This window comes from Marmota marmota, unplaced genomic scaffold (assembly GCF_001458135.2).
Source record: "Marmota marmota marmota unplaced genomic scaffold, marMar, whole genome shotgun sequence".
In the NCBI taxonomy this organism is placed as follows: Eukaryota; Metazoa; Chordata; class Mammalia; order Rodentia; family Sciuridae; genus Marmota; species Marmota marmota.
In genome coordinates, this window is record NW_025999968.1 from 64,028,117 (window position 1) to 64,041,320 (window position 13,204).

Genomic DNA, 13,204 nt, shown 5'->3' on the forward strand with positions numbered 1-13,204 from the left:
TGCTGTGCAGAAGGGGTCTCTGTTCCCTTAGCACAGCCCTCAGCCAAGGTCAGGAAGCATGTCCAGGAACACAAAGTGCAGGAACTTGTTTTGCTTTGAATTTGTGTATCAATTTCAGCCACTTGAAATAAAAACATGACTGGAAGTTTATTTTTGTGGTGAGGAACATAACAGAAGCAGATGTAGAATTTATCTGGGAAGACAGATGAGGTGGTGCACACCTATAATCCCAGTGGCTCTGGAGGCTGAGGCAGGAGGATCGCAGGTCCAAAGCCAGCCTCAGCAACTTAGGAAGACTCTGTCTCAAAATATAAAAAGGGCTGGGGATGTGGCTCAGTGGTTAATGGGTTCAATCCCTGGTACCAAAAAAATAAATAAGATAGAATTGTCAGTGTCTTGAAAAATAACAAGAGTTCCTGATCTACTGAAGGCCACCCTATTTGGTAGTCACACTGCTGAACTAAGTAGAGAAATGTACAGACGCTGGCCTTGAGTTCTGACATAGATATGTACCTGCACACTGTCATGTTAAAATCAGTTCAGAGGTTTGATTCCTATGCTGAACGCGTCAGGGCTCAAGAGTCACTTGGAATGAGGTGTTCAGCAGGCTGGAGAGCTGGGAGAACCAGCAGGTGCACCGTCCAAGAGGCTGACGACCCAGAACAGGATGGACCAACGGTGCCTCCTGGAGGACCAAGGCAGAGTCAGCTTTGGAAGAGTGAAGAAGCAAGAACTCGATATCCTCAGACGATCGCAGCAGCAATCAAAAACCCGTTCAAAATGGAGCTTGCATCTGCTGCTGCTCCCTGGTTCTTCCAACTTTTATTCCATCCAAGCCATCATCCTATTGGTCAGTGCTGCCCATGCTTAGGGGGGATCTCCATTTCAGTTGGCTATCCCACACGCCAGTCATTCCTAGACACACCCTTATTGACACACCCATAATCCCTGACAACTCTTAATCCAATCTAGTTGACAATTCAGATTCGCTATTACTGTCGCCTCTTTCCCAAAAACCTGAGACCAAGACTCGTCAGCTCAGGGTGAGGGCACCTCACCATCATGCCGAGCAGCTGGGAAGTGAAAGAAGTGGACGTTTGAACCTATCTGGAGGACCTGGTTCATGTCCCAGGTGAGAAACCGAAGCAGAGCTTGACCAGCATTCCCCCATCGGAGACAGGGACCCATCAAGCCTCCTCCAGTGAGCCTGTCCCCAGATCTGAGATGCAGCAGCCAGGTGTCTCAGGGATCCAAAGAATGAGGCTGAGGGACAACAGGGGTAGAGCAGCAGAGTTGCTGTCTGTAAACGGCTTCCAGATAGGTGGCCTCTGAGCTGCTCTGTCCAGGGGTTTCTATAGAGCTGACCTTTAAACTATTGGTGATGACTTGGGGAGGGGAGCTTCTTCATGGTAAGCACGGCCCCCGTGCAGTCGGGGTGTTGGCCACAGGCCGCCTGGCCCGTTACACACTTTGCTCGCTGCCCGGTTGCAATCGAGGTCCTGCCCTCTGCCTCCAGGAGGAGCAGGGCTCAGTGCCTGAGATGTGGTGACCATCCCTGGCATTTTGTACTACATGCCATGGAAAAGCAGCACATTTAAATGGTTTGTGGGGATTTCAGATTCCACACGCATTATCTTTGCTTCTACCCTGAGGACAGCAGCTCAAAGTGGGACCAGGGCCAGCTGGGGCTATAAAGCCAGGCACTTGACCACTGTCAAGCCACGAATGCACCAGCAGTAGCCAGGCAGAGGCCTCTAGGGCTCTGTGGTGTTTCCATGCCTTCTCTGTGCTCTTGGGCCTTGACAGTGGCACGGAGGCTGCTCTGGGCAGGTCTGACGTGGACCACTGGTGCGTGGGACTCCAATTCCCTAGACGCAGCCCCTCCCTGGCCTCCCTCAGCCCGGGTCACAGTGAGAAGAGCTCTGGAGCCTGCTGTGTCCTTGCCCTGGCAGCACTCTGGGTCCCCAGGGCTGTCCTCTGGGCGTCACATGGTTGCCCGAGGTTGGGTGGGAGGTGGCAGGCCATTCTGTGTTACTTCTCCAGCAGTTGCTGATGGTGGGGTCATTGGCAACCTGGAAGGATTGGGCTTAGGAAGCTGGTAACGTGAGCTCTGGAGGGGTGTGTGGGGTCCACTCTGATGGCTCCTCTCCCTGCCTCTGGTGGCACGTGTGGCCTTCTGTTTGGTGCTTTTGCTGGTGCCTGGTGTTATCTCAGGATCCCCAGGCCTCTGTGCAGCCCAGGCTCTGGGTCTGGAGTCAGTGAGGTTGGTCCCCAGTGCCGCCCTGCCCTGATGGCCAACGAGGTCCAGCTCTGCTGTTCATACGTGCTGGCAGAAGACGTGGGGTTGGGGGCGGGGATGGCTCATGACACATCAGTAGCAGAGCTTCTTGACGGTGCTGGTCCCTGCCCCTGAGCCCTGCTGCAGAGGTGCAGAGCCGTGTGACTACCTGTCCTGCTCCCCAAACACCTCTGCCAATGCCGCGCTGAGAACGGCTTGGGCAGGGAGCAGTGGGGCCTGGCACCAAGCAACCTCAGTGGCACCCCAGGCCCTGCAGATCCCCAGGCCAACGAGGGGCCTGTAGCTCAGGCTGGGGCCTGCTCTGCCTGGGCAGCGACTACCAGCCCCCTTGAGCCCTGCCAGACCTTGAGAGGCTCCCCTGTAGGGTCCAGCTTTCCTGGTGTCCTTCACAGGCCTGGGGCACCCGCTGGACTACATGAGTCACCACGTGGGCTGGGGTTGTGACTCAGGGTAGAGCACGTGCCTAGAATGTTGAGGCAATGAGTTCGATTCTCAGCACTGTGTATGAATTATAAAGGAGCAGGGACCGGTGCCATCAACTAAAAGCAACTAAAAAATATTTTCAAAAAGTACAGAAATATTACTGAGTGGTTTCTGTCTCTTGGTTGGACAGACTGATACATTAATAACAAGAAAAAAAGTTCTAGTGAAATCTTGTAACTTTTGTCTAAGTGATTTCTAAAATTCTGTTTTTAAGACAGTATGTGGAAAGAGTGAGCTTGTGGGTGATGGGGAGACTCTCCTTCTGCTCGTGGGATGGATCTACGCTTCTTGCCCAGCTCTCCTAGGAAGGGTTGTTCTCCGTAGTGCAGCGGGCCTCGGCGGTTCTCTGGTCTGAGTGGGGGTGTCCACTTTCTGTTGTTGATTCCGGGTCTGTTCCATCTGGCCGTCTGAGAGCAGGCCTGTGTGACTCTGTTCCCTTGCACCTCGGGTGCGCCTGTTGACCTGGATGTTGGTCCGTCCTGGTGAGTGTCCGTGGGCGCTCAAGAGTGGGCTCTGCCCTCGTGGGATGGGGCAGCCGTAGCTGTCCATCGTACCCAGGGGACCCATGGTGCCGCTGGGCTGGACGTCCTGACCGCCCTGCCTGTGGGTCTGGGGTGGCTGAGAGCTGTTGCTGCCCCAGCGACTATGGCGCGCCCTCTCACTGCAGGTCTGTGGGCTTCGCCGTGCACCGTTGCCTTTCTGAGACATGCACCCCTGCACCAGGCAGCGCCTGTGACTTCCTCGTGACTTCCACGGCTCCAGCTGAGACCAGTGCCGCTCCTCCTGCCTCCTCTGTTCCCCAGTCTTCTCCGCTCGCTCCCTCGTGGGCGCCTCACTTGCCTTTGTCTCCGTCGCCTGTGAGGCTGGGGTGGAACCTAAAAGCCCTCTGCCGCTGAGCTGCACCTCTTCATGTGTTCTGAGCAGGGTCTTGCTGAGTTTCCCAGTCTGGCCTCAGACTCACAGTCCTCCTGCCTCTGCCTCCTCAGTAGCTGGGGTCACAGACGTGGCCACTGTGCCCAGCTAGCTACATCATACCTCTCATGGTTGCTCTGTGCTTCCTGGATTGTTCTGCTGTTATTTTTTCTCTTAGATTTTTAATTTCAGAGGGTTCTTTTCTCATGTTCTCACCTCACATTCTTAGCCATGAGCCTCCCAGGGAACCCATCCAAAGTGCTCATCAGCTCTGGGCAGTTTTGATCTCTAGCCTTCTTTCTGATCTTAGGATTTCTGTCTCTCTGCTTGCATTGTTCAGTTGTTCTCTCAGCATTCACTTTTTCCCATTAGATCCCATAACACATCGATCATAGCTTTTTACAATTCCTGGTGTTATCATTCAACACTCTTGTCATGTCTGACTCTGCTTCTGATGCTCATTTAGGCTCTTCAGACTATTTTTTCTTTGCTTTTTAATCTGCCTTGTAATTTTTGGTTGAAAGCGGAATATGATGTATTGGATAAAAGGAACTGCTGAAAATAGACCACTAGTGATTGCATTAGTCTGTTTTCTGTTGCTGTATCAAAATAATTGAGGCAGGCTACTTTTAAAGAAAAAAGGTTTGTTTAGCTAACAGTTTTGGAGGCCAAACATCCAAGTTCAGGTGGCCCTATCTGCTCTTATGAGGCTCCCTTGTCGTCATGGCAAGAGCAAGCATGATAAATAGGATCACAGAATCTGCCAGGAGACCAGGCAGGCTCAGGGGCTCCTTTGGAACAACTGGCTCTTGCCAGGTGGGCTTTTGTCCCCTCTGCAGGTGATGCCCCTGTAAACTAATCCCGTCCTGTGAGGTCCCACCTCCTAAAGGTCCCTCCACCTCCCAGCACCTCCACCCTGAGGCCGAGCTTCTACACATGACCTCTGGGACGTGCACAGCTTGTGGAAACCCCGCAGTAGTGTGGAGGGCACCAGGCCTCGGTGCCGGGGAGCCTGAACCCTCACCGTGCATCTCCATGTGTTTCCCAGTCTCTCCCAGGGCAGTGCGGCTGCAGGGCTGAAGCCAAGTGCTCTCTGCCCACACGGAGGGCAGGGGCTGCTGAAATCAGGTTGGCCTGGCTCTGGCAGCAGGCCTGGAGTGGAGGGCCAGCTGGTGGGCCGTGTCACGGTGGCTCCTTTACTCCTGTCTGTGCTGGAGCGTGAGGGGGTCTTCCTCCCACGTGGTCCCCTGGAGCTAAACCTAGGGATGCCAGGTCCCTGCATAGGTCCCCAGAGTCCTCATTTCTCAGGCTTCTCCACCCTGGGCCTCCAGCAAGTGGCCAGTGCTGATGGACCTGCCCAGTGCCCACGCCTGACCCAGGGCCTCCGCTCAGGTGAGTCCCGTGTCCCCATCCTGCCCCTCCAGCCTTGGGATGGCATTCCTCGCTTCCTGGTGGGTCTGAGAAGAGTGTGGGTCTTCAGGATGCAGGTCTTGATCATGGGGCTGGAGGCCGACACCCCGCCTGAAGTGCTGGGCCTGGAGCTAGACGTGGACGGCTGGTGTTGGAAACCTCCAACTAGAAAACAAGACATGGCAGAGCTGCCATCTGCGAGCGGAAGGTGTGCCATTACCCAGACCATTAGCAAGCCAGGGACACAGTGCCAGACAGGAGCCATGGTGTCCCCGGGGCCGAGACCAAAGGTATGGCTAGACTGACAGGGCTCTGTTGTCTCTGTGGCGGGTGGTCACAGCACTGTGAGAGCTGACCTGGGTTTCCTCCTGGCGCTTTGGAGGTACTTGGGAGTGGGTGACGGAGGCCCAACCCCACTGTCTGGGCAGCCACACCCTTGATGCCAAAGGCACTGTCATGGAGAGACCTGGTGGGTCAACGGGCATCTGCTCTGGACATCGGGAGCTTCTGCTGCCACCTCTCCAGTCACGGGGCTTCCTTCTCCCTCCGTGGCCCCAGTCTTCGGCTGCCAGCCTCTGCTTATTCAGGCAGCTGGTCCTACGCTGGCCGTGCTGCTTGGGGTGGGAGGGGGTTAGGAGGAAAGGCCTGGAGCAGCAACATTGTTCCCTCACACAAAGCACAGTGCCACCCGCCACCAAGCTGCTCACGAGGTTGGTGACAGTGGCCATGTCCACGAAGAGAGAGGAGGCTGGGTTCTCGGGACGTGGGAGGGAGACAAAGGCTTCCATGTGGTGAGGGTAGGGTTGATGCCAGGGGGCCACTGCTACTCTGCCCCAGAGGCCCAGGTGGCTCCTGGGGTCTCGGATCCCACTCAGCTCCTCCTGCTGCAGACAGAGCTCAGCCAGCCATCTGGGTCAGCCTCAGTAAGAGCTGAGTCTCAGGGTGGTTGGAGGAGCAAAGGGACATGTGCATGTAACTCGCAGGTGTGCACCACAAGACGTGACACACAGGCACACAGGTGTGCACCTCAAGACATGCATGCACATGTACCCAGGCACACACCACAAGATGTCACACACATACACAGGCTTGTACCACAAGACATGACACATGTACACAGGTGTACACCACAAGATGTGACCCACACGTGTGTGTGTGCAACATAAGACATGCACACACACAGGCTTGCACCCTAAGACATGCACACACATGTACACAGGCGTGCACCACATGGCATCGTCGGAGATTAAAATGCACACACATAGATAGCAGTGATAAAGATGAAGCACTTTACTGCAAGCTCGTGCTAGTTTATATAGAAAGTGAGAGTCAGTTATCTTAAACCAGGAAGCTCCCGGGGCCAATCACAGTAAAGGTCAGGTCATCACCTACGGTGCACGCACGTCCGCCCTGCATAAGATTCATGGGGGGGCACGAACTGTCCACGAGTTCGGAAGATGGGAGGGCCAATTAGAAGGTTTTCAAAACAACTTGTTATCCGCCCACTGGCAACTTGCCCGCCGCCATGCTGCATTAGGGGCTCCTTATCTGAAAGGCCCGGGGAGTTCTAGCTGCCCACTGGCAATTCACCGCCATGTTTGAAAGGCCCGGGGAGTTCTCAGGGAGACTCCCAACAGTGTGCACACACAAACACAGGTGTGCACCACACAGCATGCACACACATGCACAGGCCTGCACCACGTCCTGTGCACAAGCACACTTGCACCTAGCTGACGTGTGGAATCACTAGGATCATTAACATTACAAAGGTTACAATTCTGATTTTTCTTTCAGAAGAACCTGCACAGTCAGGCAGGAGGCAAAGGAAGGCAGGAACAGAAGGACAGCCATCTTTCTGAGCCAAATGCATTGGGGTCCAGGAGTGCAGGCCGAACCCCTTGGCTCACTTAGGTGCCTGGAGCCCAGGGGGCCCCCAATTTGGCAAATGGTGACAGAACACAGAACGTCTGTGTGTCAGGGGTATCACATTTTGTTTTTGTTCCATCTCATCGAATCCCATGCTTCCACTTCATTCCAAAGCCGGTGTCCCTTCCATAAGAGCCAGTCCCCATTGCACCTGGAGCAGAAAGCAGGGCTGTTGGCTCTGAGTCCCTGGAAATGAGGGACCCAGCCTCAAACCCTGTCCTTTTGTTTTTGTTTTTGACTTTCTCTGTGAGGACTAGAGGTGGGAGCACTGCGCACACACAGAGCCACCTCTGTGGGTTTGTCCTCAGGACCCCACTGGCCTCATGAGAGGAACCCCCAAGGGATCTGCAGGTGGCCTCTCAGACTCTGTGACATGGACCATGCTTTATGTAACTTTAAAGATTTTTAGAAACCTGTGGTAGAATCATGTCAGGTTGGAAGCAGAAAATGCACAGGGTGGTTCCTCTACTCAGTGGGACCCTTCTGCACAGGCCTCTCTGTCTTCATCCCTTCCCCAACGCCACACAGGGACTGCGGCTGACTCACCAGCTAGTGCCATCTATGCACCTGCATCACAGACAGCTGTAGAGCTGAGTCCTCTCCAACAGAACGCCCAGGGTCAGGACCAGGCCTCGGTCCTGGGGAGCCTGCACCCTGACCGTGCATCAAACCTGGAAACCTGGTCCTCGAGCTCACCGCCACACACGGTGAAGTCATCTGGAACACATGCTACCTGGAGGTGGAGCGTTCCCATGGGTGTAGAGCACCTACTGGTTAGAACTGGAAGGTACTCAGATAAGATCATAGCAAGAACTGGGGGATTAAAATTTAAAGTAACCTCCATAATAAAATCGAACAAGTTGGTAAAAACCTTGTAACCTGCATTAAGTTCATCTTTTAAAATATATCATCTGTTGCTACACTTCTAAATGTGTCTGTATACCAACTTAACCAGCACATGTTCTGAACATGCTGGAATGGTTTTTTAGAACCTTTAGCAGGATTCTTGCAATGTGACCCAGAATCCAGCCCAATGGGAGCTCAGCTCAGTGCCTCCTGGCTGTAGACCCCCTGCTCCAGCTGGGGCCTGGGACAAGGGCAGTGTTTTGGTAATCACAGCTTTAGAACAAACCTCAGGTGCCCAGGATGCCACAGCTTGCACCCCCGTGTGGAATCCGCTATGAGGCGGGGCCTCCTGCTCACCCAATGCCTGTGGGCTGGCTCTGCCCCAGCCTGAGCTGGCCAGGGGGTGGCCTGCAGCCACAGGGCTGCAGCCTCAAATCCTAAACTTAAATCATACCCATACTCTTGCAGGGACAGAATTTGCAACTTGTGACAACACTCTACCTGCAGGCAACTCAGGTGTCCCATGTTGCTTCACTGGGCAGAGGGCCCTTGCCCCCTTCTTTGTGGCAGCAGTCCCAACCACTCCAGGTGCTCAGTGGCCCCAGGACTGCTTAGGGGGACAGAGTTGTAGGTCCTTGAGGCAGAGGGTCCCTGCTAGTGGCTGGATATGCACAGTCTTGGGCTCAGCATCATTCGTGGGGACATTGCTTGGGTCAGAGATCCAGAGTGTCCCCAAAGCTACAAAGCACTTACATGACAAGTTACCCAGAAAGGGTCATGGTTGGGCGGATCCCAACCAGGAGAAGAAGCTCAGCAGGTATTCCGAGGCTCAGCCAGTCTAGGAAACGGGCATTTGTCTAAGTATGGGGAAAGTGGCTCAGTGTCTCCATTACTTTGTGGTGTGTTACAGCCGAGATCTGAGTCTGGGCAGCCTTTGGTCAAGTCCACGCTCTGTAGCATGCAGAAATGCCTGCTCTTCAGAGAAGCGGGAGAAGGTTTTCTACGACATTTTGGCAATAGTTCTCTTTGTAAACCCAATGTATTTTTTAATAAGTCGTTTAGGAAAGATAGAAGTGATTTAAGGAACGCGGGTGCCACGGTTTGTCATGTTTTGGAAACTTACCCCAACCAGCAGTGCTGACCGTGGACCTAAGGACACGGCTCTGCCTGTGCAGTAAGGAGCGCAGGTGCAGGTGGAGGGTCAGTGGCAGTGGGCGTGGGCGTGGGCGTGTTCATGTCTGGTTCCTTCTCCTGCATGTCAGCGCAGCAGTGACGCCCTGGCCAGAGGCAGCCCCGCCATCTCACCTGCCTCCAGAACCACGAGCCAAATCAGCCTCCACTGCTTATAAATCACCCAGATTGTGTTCTGATAGAGCAGCCAGAAGTGCACTAGGACAGTGCACCTACATTTAATTCTTCAATTATTTTTCTAAGAGCATTTCTAAGAGCTAGTAGGAAGAGTTCTGCATGCATATTTGAATCACTGACTTTCTTCAGATTAAAAAGTCAACTGTAAACCCTGCACTTAAGAAGTTTTATGTTTCTACCCATGACTGCCAAAGGCAATTGAAGGACTTTGAGAAGCGGCCAGAACTCCATCACCAATGACTTCACATCCTCTGCGCCTCCCATGCAGGGGAGACCTTCCTCACATGACAGAAGAATCCAGTTGCTGCTGTGGCAAGTACTGCAAAATGTACAGCTGAAGAAACACACTTTCTTTGAGCCCAGGAGTTCTCCAGGTAAGGATTTGGGCCAGTGTTTTTCTCCACTGAGGTCACTTGTGGTTTTCAGTTGGCGCTGGAGTTGGTCTGGGGACCATATGGCTGGACTTCCCTGTCTGGTCCTTGGTGGGGAAGGCAGGTCCTCTGCAGGAGGACTTCTTTCAGGGGAGCTGCCTCAGAGGTCATGCTGGCCCACTCATCATCTCCTGGTTACAGACAGGCCATGAGGCCAACTGCAATGGAAAGGACAGGACTAGAAGCCACCTCTTGCTGGAGCGGTGCAACACACTGGGTGGGAGACCTGTTGTGAAAATACAGTCTACTCTGTGGCCTCACTCCACACACTTGCCCAAGACCCCTTGCCCCTTCAGCATCCCACTCCAGGACCTGTCAGGATCCTGCATGATGAAGCACTTTGCGTAGTTCCTCAGGATTAGCGGCTCAGGGACATTTCCTTCTCAGCCCAAAGAGTTGGGACCTAGAGAGCCAGGGCCCTGACTCCCAGTGGTGGGACAGGGACCAGGTGCCACAGTAGACAGGCCCACCTGAAGGGGTACCGTGAAAGGCATGAAGTGTGCACTGTCCACAACAATCCTGAGATCCAGCCCAACGCAGGGACACACTGCTCCTGATGGCCCCCATGGCTGCAATTCTGGCTTTGGGCCTTGACCCCGCCCGCTTTGAGTCAGAGGCTTCTATTGCATTACTTTGGGCTTGTTTAATCCACACTAGTGTTGACTCTGATGGTATCATTCTCCTGATAACTTGCAGCTTTCCATGAATGTTATGGATGTTCACCCAATTGGACAAATCCAATCGGGGGTGAGTACCAGGGATTGAATTCAGACGCACTCAACCACTGAGCCACATCTTCAGTCCTATTTTGTATTTTCTTTAGAGACAGTGTCTCACTGAGTTGCTTAGCACCTCACTTTTCCTAAGGCTGGTTTGAACTCGCAATCCTCCTGCCTCAGCGTCCCGAGCTGCTGGGATTACAGGTGTGCACCACCGTGCCTGGCTCTGATTATCTTTTAAACAGGCTCTTTCCTATTTTGGGCTCCTTTTGAGAGAGTGTTGTGAAGCAATGCTCTTAAGATTCTTGGAAGGGCTGATTAATGAGGGCCTGAGAAGACCTTCACAGAGGCCTTTGCTCACTGAAAGGAGCAATTCAAATCTGAACACAGGAGGTTTACAGCCCCAGCCTATTTTACAGACAGGTCTTCCTGACAGTGTCCTGGATTCCATCTTTGCCGTGAGCCCTTTTCTTTAAGAATCTTCTGCTGGGAGAACCTGGTGGTGCAGGATTCAAGAGTATGAGAATGGAAACCCAGGCCTCAAATCCTAAACTTAAATCGTACCCAATGACTTTTGCCACTTCTCTAGGTTAAAGCACACCCTCTGGCCACCCTAGACTCGAGGGTCCTGCCCTTGCCGTAGGTAACTGGAGTGGGATGGCCTTTGCAATCTCCCAAGGTTGGCCCGTTGGCCACAAAATATTTACATTGTTCAACCTTGTTCACCCTCTGGTAGGACCCCCCTGAGTCTCGCCCATACCTGGTTTAAACCAGGCCTGGCAGCAGCTGAGGCTCCTTGATAGCATCTCTTCTTGTTCCAGAGATTTGGGAGCTAATATAATATAACACACTGTGCCCCTCCACACCCCCTGGAGAGACACCAGGAAAGCACAAGCAGTACTGCCACTCAAAATGGGGAGGAAGAAGTGCAAGGAAGTCGAAGATTCGAAATCTGTGGGGCAAACACTCTTGAATTCCTCAGCCTCAGTGCAAGAAAACTCTGGTTCAAGCCCAGCTCCACTCCAAAGGGCTCTGGATCCATTGTTGTTTGCTGCCCCCAGGAACCCATCTTGCCGGAGACCACCTTCCATCCCAAGAGAGGCCTCTGCGTTTGCAGCAGGCAGATTTCCCAGCATTCCCGCCCGCAGGAGGGTGCAGGGTCACAAGAGTCCCCTGTTCAATTTCAGCTGTCTCAGTGTAGTAGCAGCAGGGGAGTGCTCTTGCCAGTATGCATTTCTTAATGATGTTCCTGAGCAGTGCCCCATTGTAGAAAGAGACCACTGTCTGTGGATGGGCCATGATCTTAAAGTAGGACAGAAGAGACTGGACACCTGAGGAATTTTTCAGGAAGTAGGTTTATTGACTGCAGGGTTCAGAGGTGGCTCTCACCTAAGAATTCATCCTCTGAACATGAGTACAGAAATTCTTTGAACTTATTGGTGGGGGCTAGGAGGTTCATATGACAAGCGCATTCCCTTCCATCCTCTAGAGGGGTTTTACGAGTTTTTCCTGCAAACCTGGCATTTATAAATAAAGAGGAAGCTACAAAACACAGTGCCTTCTGCAGATTGTTGCCGATAGCCGATGTCCTACGCAAAAAGCTCTCTGATAAGAAGAGCAACTTATATACCACAAATATGGTGAGGGTTTCTGCTTAATTATGGTAAGGGTCTTCTGGGTGGGGGTCTCCGGCCTGCTTCAGTCTGTGGATAAGCCACAACTTGTGCCCATGTTCCTGTTGATTGACACACAAATATTATCAGCCTTTTGCTATTATAACTAAAATTCCCATGAACATCCTCAGACAAGGCTGCTTTGGATGTACGTTTTCATTTCTCTTGGACAAATACCTTGGGATTTCTTTTTCTGGGCCATTATGCCCCCACAATCATCCGTTGAAGCCAAGGTGAACTGAGGTCTTAAGGAGGTAAACGAGGTTCAATTAGGTCATGAGAAGGACTAGCCAACAGCACTGAGACTGAGAAAGTGTCTGTTTAGGTCACCCAGTCCGTGGCACGTGGTTTCTGCAGTCCCAGAAGACTGGCTGTTGAAGGAATAGGGTTTCCTAAGGTCGTAGACTGAGGTGGTTTCCTGCTGGTGGCTGGCTGTCGACCTCAAGAGTACCTAGGGGTCCTTGCCATGGGGTTGCTCCCCTCGTGGCCACTGGTTTTTATCAAAGCCGACAAAAGACTCACGTAACATGGACCCTGGGGCCGCGTCTTGTCCCTACCCACCCCCCCACCCCCCCAACCCCAGCCTCTCCCTATCCCCAGCAGGAACCCCACGCCGCTCTCTATCCCGACCCCCCACCAGGACTCCCAGGGCCCGGCTGCCTATCCTTATCCCCAGCAGGACGCCACCCCGACCTCCCCGTGAGCCGACCTCGAGCGTAAGGCGTGGGCAAAGCTGCCAGGCACGCCCGCTCGGAGCCTCGGGCCCTGGGCGGGGCCTCCTTCACGGCTTCTGTGTACTGCGCCTGCGCGGGCCCTGGGCAGCCGTTCCGCTTCCGGGACTGCGCCTGCGCGGGAGGCTGGGACCTGGGCGGGTCCGGCTTTGGGGACGGCGCGCGCGTACTGCGTCTGCGCGAGTCGAGGGCGGCGGCCCAGGCTTCTGGTAGGGATCGTCTGCCCCTCTGCGGTGTAGGCGCAGAACTCAGCGGAGAAACGCGGCCGAGGTAGGTTTTCAGATGGGCAGCTCAGGCACCTGGTCGCAGGCACGGCAGGACCTAGTAGGTGAGCGGTCCTCGTCGTGCGCGTACGTCGCTGGTGGACCGAGGCTGCCGCCCGCTTCCGGAACCCCGCGGTCTGCAC

The 13,204-nt window shown here is 53.8% G+C and overlaps 1 protein-coding gene across 5 annotated transcripts in view; it reads left to right on the forward strand.

The window, feature by feature from the left end:
- The first annotated feature begins 2,214 nt into the window (after nucleotides 1–2,214).
- Nucleotides 2,215–13,204, forward strand: part of Prmt2 (protein arginine methyltransferase 2) — a 29,131-nt gene continuing 18,141 nt past the window's right edge. For 3 of the 5 annotated variants that reach the window (XM_048803838.1, XM_048803837.1, XM_048803839.1), the window contains exon 1: nucleotides 12,919–13,068. The gene's annotated coding sequence lies outside the window, so the exon portion shown is untranslated. Of the gene's footprint in view, nucleotides 2,230–12,918; nucleotides 13,069–13,204 lie in introns of those variants that run through there. The other 2 variants (XM_015478891.2, XM_015478892.2) reach the window with 1 other exon arrangement.